General features: G+C 47.5%; 1 protein-coding gene and 1 long non-coding RNA gene across 2 annotated transcripts in view; one reads left to right on the top strand and one right to left on the bottom strand.

Annotated features, from left to right (window-relative positions):
- Window positions 1-22,083, top strand: part of bop1 (BOP1 ribosomal biogenesis factor) — a 185,473-nt gene that overhangs the window by 119,773 nt on the left and 43,617 nt on the right. The window lies entirely within an intron of this gene.
- LOC116986377 lies at window positions 828-10,792 on the bottom strand. The gene is made up of 3 exons (XR_004415461.1): window positions 10,763-10,792; window positions 6,006-6,011; window positions 828-966 (listed from the first exon to the last, which is right to left on the bottom strand). It is a non-coding gene; the product is annotated as an uncharacterized LOC116986377 (long non-coding RNA).

Below are 22,083 nucleotides of genomic sequence, written 5' to 3'. Positions count from 1 at the left end.
CACGCTGACTCTCTCTAAACTCTCAACTTATGAGAAGTCTGTTGAAGAGTCTGATAACAGCGGGTTGAGCCTGTTCCTGAATCTGGTGGTACGCGCCTTCAGGCTTTTGTGCCTTCTGTCTGATGGGAGAGGGGAGAAGAGGGAAGGACCGGGGTGTGAGTGGTCCCTGATTATCTAGCCTGCTCTCCCCCAAGCAGCGCTGTACATGGAGTTGATTGGGGAGAGGCTGGTTCGTGCGATGTTTTGGGCTGCGTCCACAACTCTGCCATTTCTTGCTGTGTTGAGCAGAGCACAACTTTGCAAAACCTTTTCTGATACTCTCAGGGATTCTGGGCTCTCAGGGTCTCCGTCAGACACTTCAAGATCCCTCTGTTCCTCAACATTTCTCAGAATCCTATAGCATATGTTCTGTTCCCATGCCTTGCATGCCCTACCGACATGAATCTCATCATAATCAGTAGGATCCAATTCCATTAGCCACCTTTGCACTCACCAAACCAAGCCCAACAGAACCTTACTCGAACAATTTTATTCTTGTTTCTCAGTCACATAATGGCTTCTTTGACTTTCATTGGCACAACTTTGGTCCTCATGTTGATAAACAGCAATAAAAGTTTCCAAAGCTGATGGAAAGACTGGAGGAAAGACTAGGTGCTGAGAGCTCTCTTACACCTGCATTAAGGAGGCATTTAAACACATCTGAGCTATTACAAACTCCTGTGAAGCCATGTGTCCCAAACATTATGGTGCCCTGAAATGGGGGGGCTATGTATAAACACTGCTGTAATTTCTACATGATAAAACCAAAATGTATAAAAATGGCCTTTAATAAAATCTGACAATGTGCACTTTAACCACATGTGGGTTTTTTTCTATTACAAATCTCAAATTGTGGAGTAGAGAGGCAAATAAATAAATGATGGGTCTTTGTCCCCGACACTATGGAGGGCGCTGTATATAAGGTGACTGAGAAGGGAAATTGAATTCTTGCCTGTTTAGACTGATGTACGGAATAAGAGAAAGGGCATTATGTGGGATTTGTGTGAAATGTGATTTAAACCACAGGATAAGGTGTGCATTTAAACCACTCTATCGGAACCATATGTTAGCAGCAGAGAGGGTGTTGAGATTGACTAGGATATAGCCAGTGCTTGAGAACGACAGTTGTGAGCTGGCTGGGCTTGGGGTTGTTTTCTTTGGAACGGAGGTGGCTGAGGGGAAATTTAATGGAGGTGTGTAAAATTATGAGAGGCCTGGCCAGGTTGAACTGAAGGACATATTTCCCATGTCAGGGAAGTCAATTTTGAGGGGAAATGAGATTTATTTCTCCTAATATTACTTGCCTTCAATGCTGAATTCGCAGTGCTTTTTGAATCCAAGATCCTGAAGTCTTTATTCTTTACGAAAAGACCCAGACTTTATCGCATGGTCCTATGCCAGCTCTTGTGTATGGATCACTAATGATAGGTTCCCTCTTAATTTCCACCCCATTTCCTATAGAACATCCCGCAGGCAACATTGGCCATCGCCACCTTTGAAAGCTCCTCTGCGACCTTGATGTTTGAGAGTTGAAAAAATTCCTCAGAGTGAATATTCAAGAGATTCAAGATACATTTAATTGTCACATGTGCCAGATGGCACAGTGAAATGAAATTCCCATACAGCCATACAATAAAAATAAAGAACACAACACACTATAGAATTTAACATAAAACATCCCCACACAGCAGAATCAAAGTTTCCCACTGTGTGGGAAGGCACCAAAGTCAGTCTCTTCCTCCACTGTTCCCCGTGGTCAGGGCCTCCCCAAGCCCTCCGCAGTTGCAGCTACGGGCGGCCCGATGTCCAGGACCGCTCGCCGGGGTGATACAAGTCCGACGTCGGGGCTGCGGGACGTCCTCAGTGGCATGGACACAGAGTCAACTTCTCCCGGACCACCCACGTTGAAACAACGGACAAAGCACACCAACACCTCTACTTCCTTAGAAGGATAAGGAAGTTCAGCATGTCCCCAATAAAGGGGCTGTCCCACTTGGGCGACCTAATCCGCGAGTTCTGGCGAGTTTGCCCTCGACTCATACTCGCAGCATGGTCGACACGAGGTTGTAGGAGGTCTTCGTAACTCTCCTTCATGCTCGAGAGTGGTCTCCGCGTACTCGAGGCCTCAGCTAGGTCGCGGCGTATTTTTCAACATGCTGAAAATTACCCGCTAGTAAAATAAGATTGCCATGGAAAAAATCGATGCTTTTTTTTACTCGCAGGTTTGGTCGTAGTAGGTCGGCATGTTAGTCGTAGGTAATCGAAGGTAGTCGAAGGTAGTCATAGATAGTCTTCAACATAGTCGAAGGGAGGTCGAAGTGAGATCGAAGGAGGTCGTCTTCACTCTCCACTATTCGGTGTCCAATTTTCGCGAAGTTAGTCATAACTCGTCGTAACTAGTCGAAGCTGGTCTTCAACATAGTCGAAGGAGGTCTTCAACATGCCATTTTTTCAACTCTCCTAAACTCTTCTAAACTCGCCAATTAGGTCGCCGCAGTGGGACAGCCCCTTAACTCTCACCTACTTCCACAGCAGAAAGTATTTTATTGTTTAATTTAGTTTATCCTCTCTCGCTGCTTCTCACTTCAGGTAGCCCCCGGCATTCCCTCTCTCTCCATCCCTCCCCCACCCAAGTCGCACTAGCTTCTGATTTTCACATTACAAACAGCTAACAATGGCCTCTTTCCTTTATCATCGTCACTTTTTTGCATATCTTTCATTCATTGTTCTTTTTCTCTCCACATTACTTTCTGTATCTCTCGTTTCCCTTATCCATAACCAGCCTGAGGAAGGTTTAGACTGGGCCTGTCCCACTTAAGTGATTTTTTGGGCAACTACACTCGACTGCTGCAAAATTTTCAACATGTTGAAAAATTAGCGGTGACAGTGGCGACAATTTTTGTTGTCGTAGGTGGATTCCATGAAAACTAGTCCCTAGCAGTCTCCTAAAGAGTCGCCTGTGGGACAGGCCCATCACGCATTCCTTCTCTCCAGAGATGCTGCCTGTCCTGCTGAGTTACTTCAGCTTTTTGTGTCTATCTACTGTTTAATTTAATTTATTGTCACATGTACCGAGCTTCGGTGAAAAGCTTTTGTACCGTGCTATCCAGTCAGCAGAAAGACAATACATGATTACAATCAATCTATATTAGGATGCATCACAGCATGGTCTGTTCAGGACGGCAAGAAATTGCAGCGAATTGTGGACGCAGCCCAGACCAGCACACAAACCAACTTCCCTTCCATTGGCTCCATTTATACCTCGCGCTGCTACGGCAAGGCCAGCAGCATAATCAAGGACGAGTCGCACCCTGCCCACTCCCTCTTCTCCCCTCTCCATCAGGCAAGAGGTAGAGAAGTGTGCGAACGCACACCTCCAGATTCAGGGACAGTTTCTTCCCAGCTGTTATCAGGCAATTGAATCATCCTACCTGTTGAAATGACCAGACTCACACATAGAACTGATAATCTTTATTGCAGTACAAACGGAGGGAACACAAGGTGCTTTCAGCCCCGTGGTCAGCATCAAATCTAAAAGAGAGGGAGTGACACACCGGCTTATAGGACCGGCCCAGGGTAGGGATGAAGATCTGGACTGGACTATTAAGGAATGTGTAACATGCATAATCTGTGTGGTGATATAAAAACATACTAATCTACATCCTTCCTCTTAAAGAATTAGCTCCTAATAAAATAGATATGATAACCGCATGCAAAATGTAGGTACTAGTGATTACATATAGTATGTGTAAGTAAGCTGGAGGGGAGTTCAAACGTAGCCCGGGTACTTTACGGTGGGCTTGCAGACGCGACCTGCACGTGTACGGTACAGTCTTGCATTTTCTCCCGTCACCGCAGATGTGATCGGTGGTAGGACAGGTGCAGGAGATTGAAACAGCATCCCCGGCGATGAAACAGGAGACCTTGGCAGGGGTGGGGGCGGCGTGGCCATGGGTGAAACGACCGGATCAGGAGCAGATGGTGGTGATGGTATGGTCGGGCCGATGCCACTGGATGAGGATGGATGTGCGGTCAGGATAATACGGAGGTGGTGCTGGTTCGTTCACAGGCAGGACGTGCTGTCCATTACGTCTGTAGGTGCCGCCATCGTCATTGACCACATATGAGCGTGGTTCGGAAGTAGTTCCAGAAATTACACCGTGACCCTTGTCGGTTTGTAGATGGACCACTTGTCCCTTGGCTAGTGGTGGAAGTGGTCCGCTCGTCTTGTCGTACCATCCTTTTGTTGTAGCCTGGACTGGATTTCTGATGGTGGGATCACATGCGGTACTAGTGCCTGTTTCGCCACCGGTTGTGTGGCTCGGGTTTGCCTTGACATCAGTCGCTGAGAGGGTGAACCCAATATCGGGTCGCGGGAGATGTTGCGCAGGTTGAGCAGGTCTAGTTACACGTCTGATCCTGCTCTGTGGGATCGTTCCATCACTTGTCTGGCACTCCTGACGGCACGTTCAGCCAGCCCGTTTGACTGTGGGTATTCGGGGCTGCTGGTGATATGACGAAAATCCCAGCGTGTGGCAAAGTCTTTGAAGTACTGGCTGGTAAATTGACTGCCATTGTCAGACAGTAGCTGTTGCGGAGACCAGTGAACAGAGAAATGGCGTGCCAGCTTCTGGACTACCCCTGCAGAGGTGGGGCTACTGAGCAGATCGATTTCAAACCATCCGGAATACGAGTCGACTAGAACCAGGTATTGTTTGCCATGCCACTCAAAAATGTCAGTTGCCAACGTGGACCATGGGAGGCCGGGAACTGGGTGTGAGAGATGTGGCTGCTTTTGTTGGTGTGGTTGCAAACTGTTGCATACTGCACAGGACTTTACTTTCTCACCAATATAATCAGCCATTGGCGCAGTGGGGCCGATAATTCATTGACATTTGGAATGAATTTCCCCAAGTGGAGGGGTGGGTTTGAATCCCACTTCTGACACTATGTTGAAATGACCAGACTCACACATAGAGGTTAGAACTCATAGTCTTTATTGCAGTACAAACGGAGGGAACACAACCTGCTTTCATCCCCGTGATCCGCGTCAAATCTAAAAGAGAAGGAGTGACACACCAGCTTACAGGACCGGCCCAGGGTAGGGATGAAGATCTGGCTATATATATATATAGTAAAGACATACTAATCTACACTACCACAACCAGAAAGCAGTGCTAAACTACTATCTAACCTCATTGGTGACCCTCGGACTATCCTTGATCGGACGTTGCTGGCTTTACCTTGCACTAAACGCTATTCCCCTTATCATGTGTCTATACACTGTGAATGGCTGGATTGTAATCATGTATAGTCTTTCCGCCGACTGGTTAACACACAACAAAAGGTTTTCACTGTACCTCGGTACACGTGACAATAAACTAAACAATCAATGATGGCAGAACATTGAGTCTATCGGACCCTCTACAGGACGTTGGACAATTGTTAGTTCCTTTTTGGGATAGTTGTTGAGGAGGACGTGGAGTGTTGGAAATGTTGGCAACAAATGTATTTCTGAAGCTCGAGGAGGAGGAGGAGGAGGAAGGTTGGTGAAGCAGTACCCTGATTGATGAGCCTTCAATACTGGTTGGTAGCAGCAGTGTACAGTTGTGATCGTGGGTTGGCTGTGGATTAGAATGGGGTTAGGGGGGAGAAATAGATCAGCCATGATTGAATGGCGGAGTAGACTTGATGGGCCAAATGTGGAGGTCACATGCTGAGTGTCTAATCACTCGCTACCCACTGCTCCTCGGGGAAGGCCTGAGACAAGAGGCGACTGCTACCCTAGCAGAGTATCTGTCGCCTGATGAGCGTGAGGAAGTTACCAGGCGTCAGGTCTGGGTAGTAGGAGGAGGGAGAGTCAGATGCCTTCCGTCTTTGAGTGTGGATGGAGCTCCTACCCAGCCTGCCTGGACCTACCTGATCTCCCTGTTGCTAAACACTTTAATTCTCCTTCCCACTCCTACTCTGTCCTAGGTCTCCTCCATGGTTCAAATGAGGCTAAATGCAAGTTGGAGGAACAGCATCTCATATTTTGCTTGATAGACCCTTCTTCAGACTGCGAGTCAGGGGAGATGGAGACTTAGAGATAAGGAAGTGTAAGGTGTGAAAACAAGACATTAAAGTGGACGCCGTTCAAGGAAAATGTAGAATAGATCATTGTTAGCTAAAAGCATACCGAGATAAAAATGTAATCAGGGGGACAGTCGGACTGGTCGGAGAACTAGTAGGAAAGGAGAGGGATGGAGAGAGAGGGAAAGCAAGGGTTACTTGAAGTTATAGAAGTCAATGTTCATACCGCTGGTGTGTAAGCTGCCCAAGCGAAATACGAGGTGCTGTTCCTCCAATTTGTGATGGGCCTCACTCTGACAATGGAGGAGGCCCAGGACAGAAAGGTCAGTGTGGGAATGGGAGGGGGAGTTAAAGTGTTTAGCAACCGGGAGATCAGGTATGTCTAGGTGGCACAGTGGCGCAGCTGTAGAGTTGCTGCCTTACTGCTCCAGAGACTCGGGTTCCATCTTGACTATGGATGTTGTCTGTACGGAGTCTGTACGTTCTCCCTGTGACCGTGTGGGTTTTCTCTGGGTGCGCTGTTTTCCTCCCACACTCCAAAGAGTTGCTGCCTGATGGTGTGTTCGATCCTGACTACGGGTGCTGTCTATGTGGAGTGTTTATGTTCTCCCTGTGACCGTGTGGGTTTTCTCCTGGTGCTCTGGTTTCCTCCCACACTCCAAAGACATGCAGGCTTGTAGGTTAATTGGCTTTGGTAAAATTGTAAATTGCCCCTAGTGTGTAGGATAGTGCTAGTGTACGGGATGGTCGTCGCGGACTCAGCGGCCTGTTTCCGTGCTGTATCGCTAGAGTCACAAGTCTAACCCCCACCCTGGCAATGCGTTCCTGGCATCCACCACTCTCTGTGTAAATAAAAATATGACCTTGCACATCTCCTTCAAACTTTCCCCTTCTGACCTGAAAGGCATTTCCCCTTCTGACCTTTGAGATTTCTACCCTGTAGAAGGATAAAGGTTCTGACTGTCTATCCCGTCTATGCCCCGCATAATTTTATGTACTTCAATTCGATCTGACCTCAACGTCTTGATGCTCCGGAGAAAACAATCCAAGTTTGTTTCTCTCCTGATAACCAATACCCTCTAATCTAAGCAGAATTCTGGTAAAACTCTTCTGCACGATCTCCGGAGCTTTTGAATATGACTGGCCCATTCAATATTGGGCCACTTAATAATTTGGCTCAAATTCAGCCACAGGGTAGATGAACCTGCAGGGCCTGGAGTAAGGAGCCTGTTGGTTCTGGGGTTGCTGCTCTTCAGTTGACACTGAGGCAAAGTTGAGTGGGGGGGAGCTCAATGTGTATGTAATAGATGTAAACTTAATAGATGTAAACTCTCAATAGATGTAAACTTACAAACCAGGAGCAGCCTAAGTGTGAAAAAGATACATCTTCTAGATGCGCTGGGACGCATCCTCTGTGATGTGATCTGGGGTCATCGGGTGTTTCGGGTCTCACAACATCAGACACCCTCGCCCAGGCGACCCAGCCGGGGTTGATCAGGCCCCGACTTGCATCCCAGCAGCAACCGCCCACGGATCAGCCATCTTAATAACTACTCTGCAGGGGTTGGGAGACTCTAGTGCGTGGAGGGACTGGGCTCTGTGGGGTGAGTCCTGGCCGGGCTCCTCCTGCGTCTCACCAGGTTCAAGGCCTGTGCGCTGCACCTCTTTCTCCTTCTCCGAGCATTTCATTCTCGCCTGATGGATTTTTAGGCCACGGTGGTTCATTAGGCCTTTCCGTAGCTTTATTGGGTGACTTTCTCACGAAAGACACAGACTGGGGTACTAACCCAGCCTGTCCCGGGTGCCGTCAACTGTCTCTCCAGTAGTCACCAAACTATTCTTGGTTGTCACCCAGTCTATTCCTAAGTGTCACTGGCTGAGCCAGACTTCAGTGAAAAATCACACTGAAAAAGAGGAATATCAACATGAAAGCACAGTTTGAGCACATTTCAGGTCGGGACCCTTCTTCAGTCTGAGGAAGGGTCCCTACCTGAAACATCACCTATCCATTTTCTCCAGAAATGTCCCATGACCCGTTGAGTTACTCCAGCATTTTGTGTCTACTTTCAGATATTGACTTGTGGTTACTTTTATTTGTGAGAACCTCCTTGTCGCGAGGGCTGGAGGGTGTGAGCTATAGGAAGAGGTTGAGTAGGCTGGGTCTCTCTATTCCATGGAGCGCAGGAGGATGAGGGGTGATCTTCTAGAGGTGTCTACACGGGATTGGGAGTGCGCAGCTGTTGGTGAATGTGCGGCGTGTACTTGGACAAGTATTGGGAGCTGATAGACATTTGCAATGTTAAAATAACATATGAATCTAGGTGTTGACAATGAATGGTTTTATGGGAATTCATGTTTGAAAGACTGGTTGAGTGAAAGGTGTTCGACGAGATCGAGCTGAAAAGAACGTTCTTGCATTAACATTCCTGCTCTGAATGATCGTTCAACTCAGTGGGTAACACTTCTGTTTCCAAGTTAGAAATTTGTGGATTCTGGCCTTCATACTCTGAGTTTTGTGGGGGGGAGTTTAAAGAGTGAGCAACGGACTTGTAAAATTCTCCAGCATATTTTTCAGCTCAAAATTTCAGCATCTGCAGTCTCTTATGTCTCCAAGCAGCAGCATAATGTGTAAGGGGGTGAGTAGAATGTGACAACGAACCAAAGCATGATCGTAACAATGTTCCAGGAAATGGCATCAAAGTGGGGGACAATGTTTTCCAAATAAAGTCGTAATTCACAGCTGTTTATCTGAATTGTTCATTGCACATGTTGGATTCAAATGGTAGGCTGCTGCACAGCGGCGCAGCTGGTAGAGTTGCTGCCTCACCGGACAGAAACCCGGGTTCGATTCTGATCACGGGTGCCGGCTGTATGGAGTTTGCACGTTCTCCCTGTGACCATGTTTGCAGGTTAATAGATTACGTTTGCAGGTTTGTAGGTTAATTGACCTCTGTATATTGCCTCTAGTGTGTAGGGAGCGGATGCAAAAGTGGGATAACATGCAACATCCTCGCTCACTGCTACATCATCGTCTAGATCTCTCGTTCCCCTTATCCCGAACCAGTCTGAAGAAGGGTCTCGACCCGAAACGTCGCCCATTCCTTCTCTCCAGAGATGTTGCCTGTCCCGCTGAGTTACTCCAGCATTTTGTACCTATATTAGTGTGAACGGGTGATGGATGGGTGACGTGGATTTGGTGGGCCAAAGGACCTGTCGCCATGCTGAATCTCTAAACTAAGCTAAACTGTAGTCAGTAAGCTTGCAGATAATAATAATAATAATATCTTTTATTGTCATTGCACATAAGTGCAACGAGATTTGGGTTTGCAGCTTCCATCCGATGTCATAACTTAAATAACTAATAAAATTTAGATTTAGATACCCCGAGAAACATGGTTTGTAAAAGAACAGTAAAATAGTCAAAACAGTTCAAACAGACTAAAGTGGAGATGTGTCTGTGCGACGTGGCCATCCGAGGGAGACAGTCCAGGGGAGGTGGGGGGCACTCAGCAGGGCCGGTTCAGAGCCCGGATGACATGAAACTTAGTGTTGCTGATTGGAGACACGTAAGAAAAAGGGACTGCAGAAGCTGGTTTACAAAAAAAGACACAAAGTGCTGGAGTAAATCAGTGGGTCAGGCAACATTTCAGGAGAACATGGATGGGCAATGTTTTGTGTCAGGAAACCTCTTGAGACTGTGTTGATAGGAGGCTAGTTGGAAGCTGTGAGATAATATTGATCAATATTGTGAGATGATGTCGTTTGGAAAGACTGGTGAGGATGTAAACATTGGATTGTGGAGCCCTAGACTGTAGTGAGGAGCAGAGGAACCCTGGTGTACAAATCCTGGAGATGCCTTCTTTTACGCTTCTTTCATTTTGTGCTATCAAGTACGAAACAGAATAACCAAACACGGTAGAGTTGAGACATAAGGAACTCAAATGCTGCGAACTTTCCACAGAACTCAAGGTGCTGGAGTACCTCAGCAGTTCAGGCAACATCTCTGGAGGACATGGATTTGTGACGTTTCGGGGTGAGACCCTTCAGGATTATTATTTTGAGGAATGTGGGGAGGGAGGTGAATTGTTGTTGACGATGGCTCGAACAACAAAAGTTGACCTTTTAGGCAATAGACAATAGGTGCAGGAGTAGGCCATTCGGCCCTTCGAGCCAGCACCGCCATTCAATGTGATCATGGCTGATCATCCCCAATCAGTACCCCGTTCCTGCCTTCTCCCCATATCCCCTGACTCCGCTATTTTTAAGAGCCCTATCTAGCTCTCTCTTGAAAACATCCAGAGAACCGGCCTCCACCGCTGAGGCAGAGACAATTTGAACAATACTGGAAAGGGATTGGGAAGTAGAGTCATCTTTTGTGAAGATAAGGAATCTAATGAGACAGAAATATGGGTAGAAGGAATGAGGAATTACAATCTGCCTCAGTGGCGACTCGTGGACTATCTTTGATCGGACCTTACTGGCCTTACCTTGAGGAAGGGTCTCGGCCCAAAACGTCACCTATCCCTTCTCTCCAGAGATGCTGTCTGTCCCGTGAGTTACTCCAGCATTTTGTGTCTACGGTGTAAACCAGCATCTGCAGTTCCTTCCTATAAATAGCTCAATTGTAATCATGTATTGTCTTCCTGCTGACTGGATAGCACGCAACAAAAGCTTTTCACTGTACCTCGGTACACGTGACAATAAACTAAACTAAGTATCAACTGCTATAAAAATCCAGGAATAGTGGAAGTTCATAATGATAATCGAGATGCTTATCTTCAGATGCATTGGATGAATCAAATTGGCAAAGGCGGCCTGATGGAATATTTATGGAATAATTGAAGGTGTCTTCAAGGAATAGATTCAAGAGACCTGGAACAATACATTGTGGCAGCAGACTAATTTGGATCTCGTAATGGGAAAATGAGACTGAATTAATTAGTAATCTCAGTAAAAGGCCCCCTGGGAAAGAGTAATCTTATTGTGAGGTAATTTAACATTCAGTTAGAGTGACAAATTTAGCAACAAGAACTGGAGCCTTAAGTAAGGCAATTACTTAGGTATGAGGGAGAGTTGGCTAAGATGGATTGGAAAATGAGATGCAAAAGAATGGTAGATCAGCAGTGGCACATGTTTAAAGAGTTATTCGATAATTCTCAACTAATGTATATTCCGTTGGGAAATAAAGACTGTTTGGGGAAAAATGATCCATCCATGGCTAACGAAAGAGGTTAATGATATTACTCGGAAAGAAAAGCATATGAAGTTGTAAAGAATAGTCGTAGGCTTAAGGGCTCGGAGGATTTTAGGAACCAGAAATTGGTGGGGTTAAAATAGGGTACAAACTTACAGTGAATGAAAAAGCTGAGTTTAAGGTGGTGAGGCAAATTACTCCTCAGGAATAAGGAAACAGAGACATTAACCAAATATTTTTGATCTGTCTTCATAATAGAAGACTACAAGCATTCCTAAAGTAATAAGTAAGCGAGGGACAAGAGAGAGTGGAAAAATTCCAGCAATTAACATCGTTAGAGGAAAAGAACTGGGCAAACTCATTGGAATTGATGGATGACCTGGAGTTTGGAAAGATGAGGCAGCAGAGAATATGAATTCATAGGACGTGGAATGGTACATCACATAGGCAGGCCCTTCGGCCCACGATGACTGCGCCAAACATGACGCCAAATTAAACCAAACCCTTCTGCCAATGATTCATCCCTCCATTCCTTCCGCATCCGCCTACCGATCTAAAGCCTCCGAAACACCACTATCATATCTGCCTTCCCCCACCGTCCCAGGCAGCGTGTTCCAGGCACCCACCACTCTGTGTTTAAAAAAACTTGCCACACTATGGGGAGAATGTGCAAACCTCATTCAGACTACACCCGTAATAGAAACATAGAAACATACAAAAAAGGTGCAGGAGTAGGCCATTCGGCCCTTCGAGCCTGCACCACCATTCATAGAAACATAGAAATTAGGTGCAGGAGTAGGCCATTCGGCCCTTCGAGCCTGCACCGCCATTCAATATGATCATGGCTGATCATCCAACTCAGTATCCCGTACCTGCCTTCTCTCCATACCCTCTGATCCCCTTAGCCACAAGGGCCACAACTAACTCCCTCTTAAATATAGCCAATGAACTGGCCTCAACTACCCTCTGTGGCAGGGAGTTCCAGAGATTCACCACTCTCTGTGTGAAAAAAGTTTTTCTCATCTCGGTTTTAAAGGATTTCCCCCTTATCCTTAAGCTGTGACCCCTTGTCCTGGACTTTCCCAACATCGGGAGCAATCTTCCTGCATCTAGCCTGTCCAACCCCTTAAGAATTTTGTAAGTTTCTATAAGATCCCCTCTCAATCTTCTAAATTCTAGAGAGTATAAACCAAGTCTATCCAGTCTTTCTTCATATGAAAGTCCTGACATCCCAGGAATCAGTCTGGTGAACCTTCTCTGTACTCCCTCTATGGCAATAATGTCCTTCCTCAGATTAGGAGACCAAAACTGTACGCAATACTCCAGGTGTGGTCTCACCAAACCCTGTACAACTGCAGTAGAACCTCCCTGCTCCTATACTCAAATCCTTAATCAGGATCGAACCCGGGTCTCTGGCTCTGTGAAGGCAGCAGCTTTACCGTTGAGACACCGTGCTGCGCTTAAGGGGAAAGGTTTCTTACGATCTACTCTATCTCTATCCTCCAAGTTGTACCATGTTGCGGGTGTGGATTTTCAGAAAACCAGTGGCGCTTTCCAGCTTCCTCCACCACTCCTTCTGCTCACCTCTGGACAAAATTTCCATTTATTGGGACCCTCTCGACTTGATACGGTCTGCCAAGTTGTCAAAGTCATCAAAAGTTGCAGATATCGACGTGCTGGCTTCACTTTTGCCCAAGTCTAGACTGGCCCGGCGTCGATTTTGGAAGCAAGGTATCCCAGCATTTTATCGATTACTTTCCAGGTGTGTGAGGGGGAAATGTCTGCTTGGTGGTGATTAGTTTTCTGCCTGCCTCTCCAGCTAATTTAACGCAGATATTCCACCTGCCTTTAATAAGGGCAGGGCTTTGCAAGCAACAGGCCCAGCACTTGTCACACTCTGTACAAATTCATTCAATCTTGCAGTTTGTGGCTGAGGGGAAACTTTGTGAGGTTGGGGGGGGGGGGGGGGAGACGATGGTGTGGGTTGTGACACAGTTTACATTCGAGTTCTGGATTCAATGTTCGTGGACACAGGAAATTGTGTGCTGCTTACAATCAGATTTAGAGCCTCGTTGGTTTATGATTCCCATTCCTCTTTCCTTCCTCTTCCCTGAAGGCAGTGTCTTGTATATGATGTCAACGATACCTGTCATTGACACTCAGTCAATGCCAGCTGACAATTAAAAAAGCCATTCACACCGAACCTTATCCTTCCTTATATTCAGGAGAGGACCTGCTGTGTTAATCGGTTGCAGGAAGTCCCGAGGTTCATTCTGCCCCTATTGTTTAATTTGCCACTTGGAAGCAAGGCAGTTTACTCTTCTAAAGGGCCTGTCCCACATGCGCTATTATTTTCAGCAACTTGCCAGCACCCGTCAGAGTCGCAGCAGGTGGCCGAAAAATTTCAAAATGTTGAAAATCCATCGCCGACCAGAAAAAAGGTACGACTCTTTGGGCGACTACTCACGACCAAACAGGCGTCACCCCGCGATATAAGACAGACACAAAAAGCTCAGCGGGGCAGGCAGCATCTCTGGAGAGAAGGCATGGGTGACACATTGGAAGAAGGAGATCGACCCGAAATGTCACCCAATTCCTTCTCTCTAGAGAAGCTGGCTGTCCCGCTGAGTTACTCCTGCTTTTTGTGTCTACAGTTTAAACCAGCATCTGCAGTTCCTTCCTACACAGTGTACAGTTCTAGTTCAGTTTAGTTTATTGTCACGTGTACCGAGGTACAGTGAAAAGCTTTTGCTGAGTACTATCCAGTCAGCAGGAAGACAATACGTGATTACAGTCGAGCCATTTACAGTGTGCAGATACATGATAAGGAAATAACGTTTCGTGCAAGGTAAATCATAGTTAAAATAAGAGATGTTGCTGTAGGAAAAGAGATTTAAGAGTGTGGAGCGATTGTCTTGATCTGCTTCTGTGGCTAGCACGAAAACAGTCGCCTGGGTTGGCCGCCATTTTGGACATAACCCTAAGAGCGGGAATTGGAGAGGCTGCGAGGCAGCATCCGTGGAGGGAAATGGATGATCCACCCGGCATCTGATAGTCCAGATAAAGGGCCTCGACCCAAAATGACGATCGCCCATTTCAATAGGCAATAGGTGCAGGAGGAGGCCATTTGGCCCTTCGAGCCAGCACCGCGTATTCACTGTGATCCCTCCGCAGCTGCTGCCCGACCCTCTGGGTTCCTCCGGCAGCTCCCTTTCCTTTTTGCTCCAGGTTCGAGCATCTGCCGTCTCTTGTGCCTTCTCTTCTCAGAGGTCAGTGCTCATTTCCACTGCTGACACTGTGGTGTAACAGGGTCATGAGGGTCATTTTTAGGTTTGTTGTTTGAGGCCGCTGAAAACAAAGGGGGACCCGGTGGGGGTGAAGGGAGAGGGACCATCGGGACTAGATTGAATACGTTTGTAACTTTGTTGGCACCCTACACATGGTGACTCTGCACACTTGTGTATTGTGTGCACAATAAAGAATTTCACTGTACCAAGTACATGGCTGACCATGGGGGTCTCCAGGGTTGAGGACGCCAGTGCGTGACTTTGTTTAACGTGGGGAGACTGGTGCACAGACAGCCACCGCACAGTCCTTGACAGATCTGGGTCAGGATCCAGTGGCATAGAGTCCAAGATGACCGCAGATTGTCACCATGACGTGGTGGAGAAGCTTGCGTGGACCTGAAATCCTGAGATCGATGCCGTCTGGAGCTCTGCTCCTGGTAGGGCCACCCATGGCGGTACGGTCAAGGGGGAGGTCTCTGACAAAGAGCAATCCAACCAAGACCTCAACGGTGGAGCAGGCGGAGGATGATGGCTGATCTTAGTGGAGCGTCACAACGGCTGGGAAGGCGGATGAAGGCGGCAGCTGTATGATTCACACTGGCAAATATTGATATTGGTTTCATATTGCCGTGTGTACTGAGATGCAGTGAAGAGCTTTTGTTTGTGTTATCCAATTAAATCAGATCATACTATATACATCAAGGCAAACGCAAGTAAAAACATGTAGTTCAAAAGAAAAAACCCACCAGAATGCAGATAGTAGAATTACAGCGTTGTAGTGTTACAGTTACAGAGAAAAAGTGTGGCGTCCGCAATGAAGGTAGGTTGGAAGATTTAGACTTGAAATCTTTACAGCATTGAAACAGGCCCTTCGGCCGACTGAGTCCACGTTGACCAGCGATCACCCCATACACTGGCACTTTTCTACACACTAGGGGCAATTTACAAATTATAGAAGCCAAATAACCTACAAACCTACAAGCATGTTGTTGGAATGTGAGAGGAAACCGGGGCACCCGGGGAAAACCCACGCGGTCACAGGGAGTCACAAAGATATTTGCAGTGTTATTGGTTGCAGGGAGCATCCAAAGGTTCCATTCGACAGAACAGGAGTCAATCTCAGACTCTTAACCAGCTGCCTATACACAGATTCAAATCTTCCTCATTTTACATGTCATACAAATCAAGGCATGAGACGGGGACAAAGATTTGGGCTAAATGTGCCAAGGACTTTTAAAAAAATGAATGAGGGGCAATATTTCTCAGAATAAACCCCAGCCAGAGGATTGAGCTAACCAGTAATTTAGCCACACACGTGTATAATCGGTAGTACAAAGAGAAAAATACCAGAGTGCACAATATAGTGTTACAGCACTGTAGTGTTACGGTTGTAGAGGAAAGGTCTGGTGTAACTCAGTGGATGAGGCAGCGTGTATGGAGGGAATGGGTTGACAATGTAAAAGCATCCCTTTTCGAAGAAGGTGGACTCACTGGAGTCCAGCCAAGAATTAGACAGGACACGAAGTTGTGTGATCAAACGGTATTTAATAAATTATTCACAGTGCTGCTCCCTACTCCTCGTGGGCATGGGCGTTGCCCGACATTAAATACCCGCAAGGATAAACCCCGTGACCTGCGCCTCCCACACCGAGACACTTAACTCTTCCCTCCAGAGCCGAGGGTTCACTCTGCCTGTGGCTTGCCACCAGGTGCCGCCACATGACCCCCCCCCCCCCCAGAACCAGAGGCACGGAAACGGACGGGACGCCGAACAAGGCGGCCAGATCCCGTAGATACGTCCCAACGCACAGGGGACTTGCCCGGTCCGAAAGAGTTCAAGGGAACTTTAATTTAGTTTGGAGATAGAGCGCAGAAACAGGAACATCGGCCCACATTGCACCACACACTAAGACTCTCCTACATCCACTAGGGATAATTTACAATTATACCAAGCCAGTTAACTCACAAACCTGTACGTCTTTGGAGTGTGGGAGGAAACCGGAGCTCCCGGAGAAAACCCACGCAGGTCACGGGGAGAGCATACAAACTCTGTACAGATAGCACCCGTAGTCAGGATCGAACCGGGTCTCCGGCGCTGTGAGGCAGCAACTCTATCACTGCTCCACCGTGCCGCCCTGAATTAAAACATCACCTTTCCATCTCCTCCGCAGGTGCTGCCTGACCTGCTGAGTTACTCCAGCACTTTGTGCTCTGCCTTGTGTCTCCAGGGGATTGAACTCAGCTCACTGGAGCCACGGGACCAGCAGATCTACTCACTGCGTGCCGTGCTAGCCTTTTAAAGCCATCACCCTCATTTTCTTGTCCCTCGCGGGCTTTGCTCTTCGCTATCGGTAACCATTTTGCAGCCTTCCAATTCTGCAGGGGACAGGACATCTTACAAATGACTTTGCAGTTGGAAATTCTATTTCCCTCTACCGTTTGGTTGTGCGCCAAGTATCTGGGTCATATGCACGGGGGTGGGCACAGCGATACCTCGAGTGCAAGAATAGGGAATAAAAGACCACATGTATGATAATTAAAAGAATATTTGGTTGAGGTCATTGCCTAACAAAGGACTATGAATCATTCCTGACTTTTAGCACGGCATTCCTCTAACCAACCATTCTCATCGCATTCTTCCTTATTTATTTCGGCTCCAGTCATTTTTCCTCTCGCAGTGATTACAGATGGAAAACTGGATGAGGTGTGTTAATGGTGTGGGAGCTGGCGGAGGATCAGTGGAAGTGAGCGCACTTGGCGGTGCCGAGGTGCCGTGCATGGGAGCGCAGCCCCGGAGCCGAGCGGGGGTGAGGTGACTGGTCGCCTGGCACGGCGCACTTGCAAGCGGAGCCTCCGTGTGGCTCGTGAAGACCGACCCCGGCCCTGGTGTTTGGACACATGCCCTATTAATAGAGAGTCGCACAATTGTAACATTCCTAACCTTTTGCTGCTTCTCACACATACAGCGACGGCAATGCCTTGGAAGCAAGTGTTTCTCCGGCTCAGTTGTGGCACTCGCTGGTTTGGCATAGCTGCTTCTGATTTAAAAAAAGGCTCCTGGTTCCAAGTCTCGCTTCAGAAACCAGACTCCATGGTCCAGGCTCATGCTGCTCCTGCGAGCTGCTGTTTTGGCGGAGGGGCAGTTAAACCCAGTGCATGGCAGCCCTTCCAAGTGGGATGAAAGTGGACAAAAATGCTGGGGAAACTCAGTGGGTGCGGCAGCAGCTATGGAGCAAAGCTCCATAGATGCTGCAGCACCTGCTGAGTTTCTCCAGCATTTTTGTCCACTTTCGATTTTCCAGCATCTGCAGTTCCTTCTTAAACAAGTGGGATGAAAGATCTCCGTGGCACTAACTTAGTTCAGTCGTTCAGTTCAGTTTAGTTTATTGTCACGTGTACCGAGGTACAGTGAAAAGGTTTTTGTTGCGTGCTAACCAGCCAGCAGAAAGACAATGCATGATTACAATCGAGCCATCCACGGTGCATAGATACATGATATGGGAATAACGTTTAGTGCAAGGTAAAGCCAGCAACGTCTGATCAAAGATAGTTAGAGCGTCACCAAAGAGGTAGATAGTAGTTCAGCGCTGTCTCTGGTTGTGGTAGGATGATTCAGTTGCCTGATAACAGCTGGGAAGAAACTGTCCCCGAGTCTGGAGAAGTGCGTTTTCACACTGATGGGAGAGGGGAGAAGAGGGAGTGGCCAGGGTGCCACTTGTCCTTGATTATGCTGCTGGACTTGCCGAGGCAGGGTGAGGTATAAATGGGGTCATAGTTAGTTCAGTTTGGTTTATTGCCAAGTGTACCAAGGTACAGTGAAAAGCTTTTGTTGCGTGCCAGCCCGTCAGCGGAAAGGCGATACACGATTATATGAACTGGGTTGAACTGCCCCTCCGCCAAAGCAGCGGCTCGCAGGAGCAGCCTGAGCCTGGACTATGAGTCTGGATTTTGGAGCAACACACAAAGTGCTGGAGTAACACAGCGGATCAGGCAGCATCTCTGGATAGAAGGAATGGGTGACGTTTTGGGTCGAGACTGGGACCAGGGAAATGTCATGGACAATAGACAATAGGTGCAGGAGGAGGCCATTCGGCCCTTCGAGCCAGCACCGCCATTCAATGTGATCATAGCTGATCATCCCCAATCAGTGTTTAAGAAGGAACTGCAGATGCTGGAAAATCGAAGGTACACAAAAATGCTGGAGAAACCCAGCGGGTGCAGCAGCATCTATGGAACGAAGGAAATAGGCAACGTTTTGGGCTGAAACGTTGCCTATTTCCTTCGCTCCATAGATGCTGCTGCACCCGCTGAGTTTCTCCAGCATTTTTGTGTACCATCCCCAATCAGTACCTCGTTCCTGCCTTCTCCCCATATCTATTTTTAAGAGCCCTCTCTAGCTCTCTCTTGAAAGCATCCAGAGAACCTGCCTCCACCGGCCTCTGAGGCAGAGAATTCCACAGACTCACCACGCTCTGTGAGAAAAAGTGTTTCCTCGTCTCCGTTCTAAATGGAGTCATACAGTGTGGAAATAGGCCCTTCGACTCAACGCCCACACTGACCAATATGTCCAATGTACATTACTCCCACCTGCCTACATTTGGCCCATATCCCTATAAACTTTCCTATCCATGTATGGGTCCAAATGTTTCTTAAATGTAGTGACAGTACATGACTCAACTACCTCCTCCGGCAGCTCGTTCCATATACCCACCACCCTCTGTGTGGAAAAAGCTACTCCTCAGGTACCTATTAAATCTTTCTCTCCTCAACTTAAACCTATGTCATCTGTTTCTCGATTCCCCTACCCTGGGCATGAGACTGTGCGTCCACCCAATATATTCCTCTCATGATTTTGTACACTTTTATAAGATCACCCCTCACCCTCCTGCTCTCCAAGGAATAGAGTCCTAGCCCGCTCAACCTCTCCCTTTAGCTCAGGCCCTCGAGTCCTGGCAACAACCTCGTAAATCTTCTCTGCACCCTTTCCAGCTTGACAGCATCTTTCCTATCAGGATCTTTCCTATCCCACTAGCCTGAAGAAGGGTCTCGACCCGAAACGTCACCTATTCCTTCTCTCCAAAGATGCTACCTGTCCCGCTGAGTTACTCCAGCTTTTTGTGTCGATCTTTCCCACAACATGGTGCCCGGAACGGAACACAATACTCTAAATGCAAAGAACTGCAGATGCTGGAATCTTGAGCAAAACACTAGTTATTATTGTTATGTGTACCAAGACACAGTGAAAATGTTGCATACTACCCTGTCAGCTAAATGAGTATACGATTGAAATCAAGCTATCTACAGTGTAGACATATAGGATCAAGGCTATAACATTTAGTGCACGGTGAAGTCCGATTATAGTAACTTCACGTAACCCTTGCATTCCCTCTCTCTCCATCCCTCCCCCACCCAAGTCGTACCAGCTTCAAAGTTGTCTTGTTGAGTCTCATTGTCTGTAACACGTTTTCACCTAGCACACAGCTAACAATGGCCTGTTTCCTTTATCACAGTTACTTTTTTGCATATCTTTTATTCACCTGTTCCATATCTCTCTACACCACCATCTATATCTCTCATTCCCCTTTCCCCTGACTCTCGATGATGAAGGGTCTCGAGCCAAAACATCACCTAGTCCTTTTCTCCAGAGAGGCTGCCTGACCTACTGAGTTACTCCAGCTTTTTGTGTCTTATCTTCGGTTTAAACCAGCATCTGCAGTTCCTTCCTAAACAAAGTCAGATTAAAGATAGTTCTTGAAGGTCTCCAGTGGGGTCGATTAGAGGTCGGGACTGCTCTCTAGTTCGTGATAGGATGTGAAGAAACTGTCGCTGAATCTGGGGGTGTGGGTTTTAAAACTTCTGGACCTCTTGACTGATGGGAGAGGGGAGAAGAGGGGGTGAGACTGGTCCTTGATTATGCTGCTGGCCTTGCCGAGGCTGCGTGAGGTGTAGATGGAGTCAATGGAAGGGAGGTTGGATTGTGTGATGGTGTCTGGGATGTGGGACTAATGCCGTGATATGGGACCAGTTGGTGAAGGTTGGTGGGGACATGCCGAACTTCCTACGGAAGTAGAGGTGGGTGTGTTTCCTTGTCCAATGCTTGCTTAGATGTGGCTGGTTCCAGACGAATTGCTGGTGATATGAATTCCTAAAAACTTGAAGCTATCAACCATCTCTACTTTGGTGCCATCAATGTATATGTATAGATAGCCAAACGCAAAGTGCTGCAAGAACTCAGCGGGTCAGGCATGTGTAGGGAAGAACTGCAGATGTTGGTTTAAATCGAAGATAGACACAAAATGCTGGCAGCATCTCTGGAGAGAAGGAATGGGTGACGTTTCAGGTTGAGACCCTTCTTCAACTCTGGCATTTTGTGTCTATCTGTGTGTGTCGTCGCTTCCTGACGTTGATCACAATCTCCTTGGTCCGGCTGACATCGAGTGGGAATTGCTGGAGGAACTCTGCGGGTCAGGCAGCATCTGTGGAGGGAAATGGCAGACAACGTTATGGGTCTGGACCCTTCCCGTACAATTAATCACGCTTGATATTTCCCTTCCCAATTCTCATCTGAAGAAGGTCCCGACCCAAAACATTGTTGGTCCATCCCTTCCACAGATGCTGCCTGACCCGCTGAGTTCTTCCAGCACTTTGCATTTGTGGCTGAGGGAAATTATGTGCCTTCTGTTGAGGCCATTATTTATCCATAGATCACTTTAATATTTAAAACATTGAATGTTGAGCTAAAGTTACCTGCTGAGTTCCTGCTTTACAGCAATGCTACTCTACAAGAAGCACCTGTGTATGGTAAATGTATTTGTGTATGAAAAGCCTTATAAAAATTCAAGTAGTTTCTTTCAAGTTCATAGCTTCGCCCTGGTGGGCTCAGGCTTTTGATTTCAACTCGGCATCATGAACACCTGTCCACAGCTGGATTTAGATTAAATGGCCGACTCTGCCCCAATAACCTGCTTTGGCTCCAAACATCCACCCCCCCCATCCACGGCAGAGCCTTTTCCCATTTCCCATTCCCAGTGCCTGTGCCACGGTGGCGCAGCGGCAGAGTTGCTGCCTCGCAGCGCCAGAAACCCGGGTTCGATCCTGACTACGGGTGCTGTCTGTGTGGAGTTTGTACGTTCTCCCCATCGCCTGCGTGGGTTTTCACCGGGATCTCCGGTTTCCTCCCACACTCCAATGACGTGCAGGTTTGTAGGTTAATTGGCTTGGTATAATTGCAAATTGTCCTTAGTGTGTGTGTAGGATATGGGTAAATCTACGGGGATCGCTGGTCGGTGCGGACTTGGTGGGCCGAAGGGCCTGCTTCAGCGCTGTATCTCTAAACCAAACTAATACTTAACCAAGGTAGACAAGGTGTCCAGGAAGAATTTTCACAGAAAAATATTGCCATCTTCCCTAAACGTGGCACTGCAGATGAAGAAAACTATTGGCACAGTGGCGCAGCGGGTAGAGTTGCTGCCCCACAGCGCCAGAGGGGTG

The sequence above is a fragment of the Amblyraja radiata genome, chromosome 2 (assembly GCF_010909765.2).
Source record: "Amblyraja radiata isolate CabotCenter1 chromosome 2, sAmbRad1.1.pri, whole genome shotgun sequence".
In the NCBI taxonomy this organism is placed as follows: Eukaryota; Metazoa; Chordata; class Chondrichthyes; order Rajiformes; family Rajidae; genus Amblyraja; species Amblyraja radiata.
The sequence above is the reverse complement of the archived record's forward strand: the minus strand, read 5'-3'. Positions and strand labels throughout refer to the sequence as shown.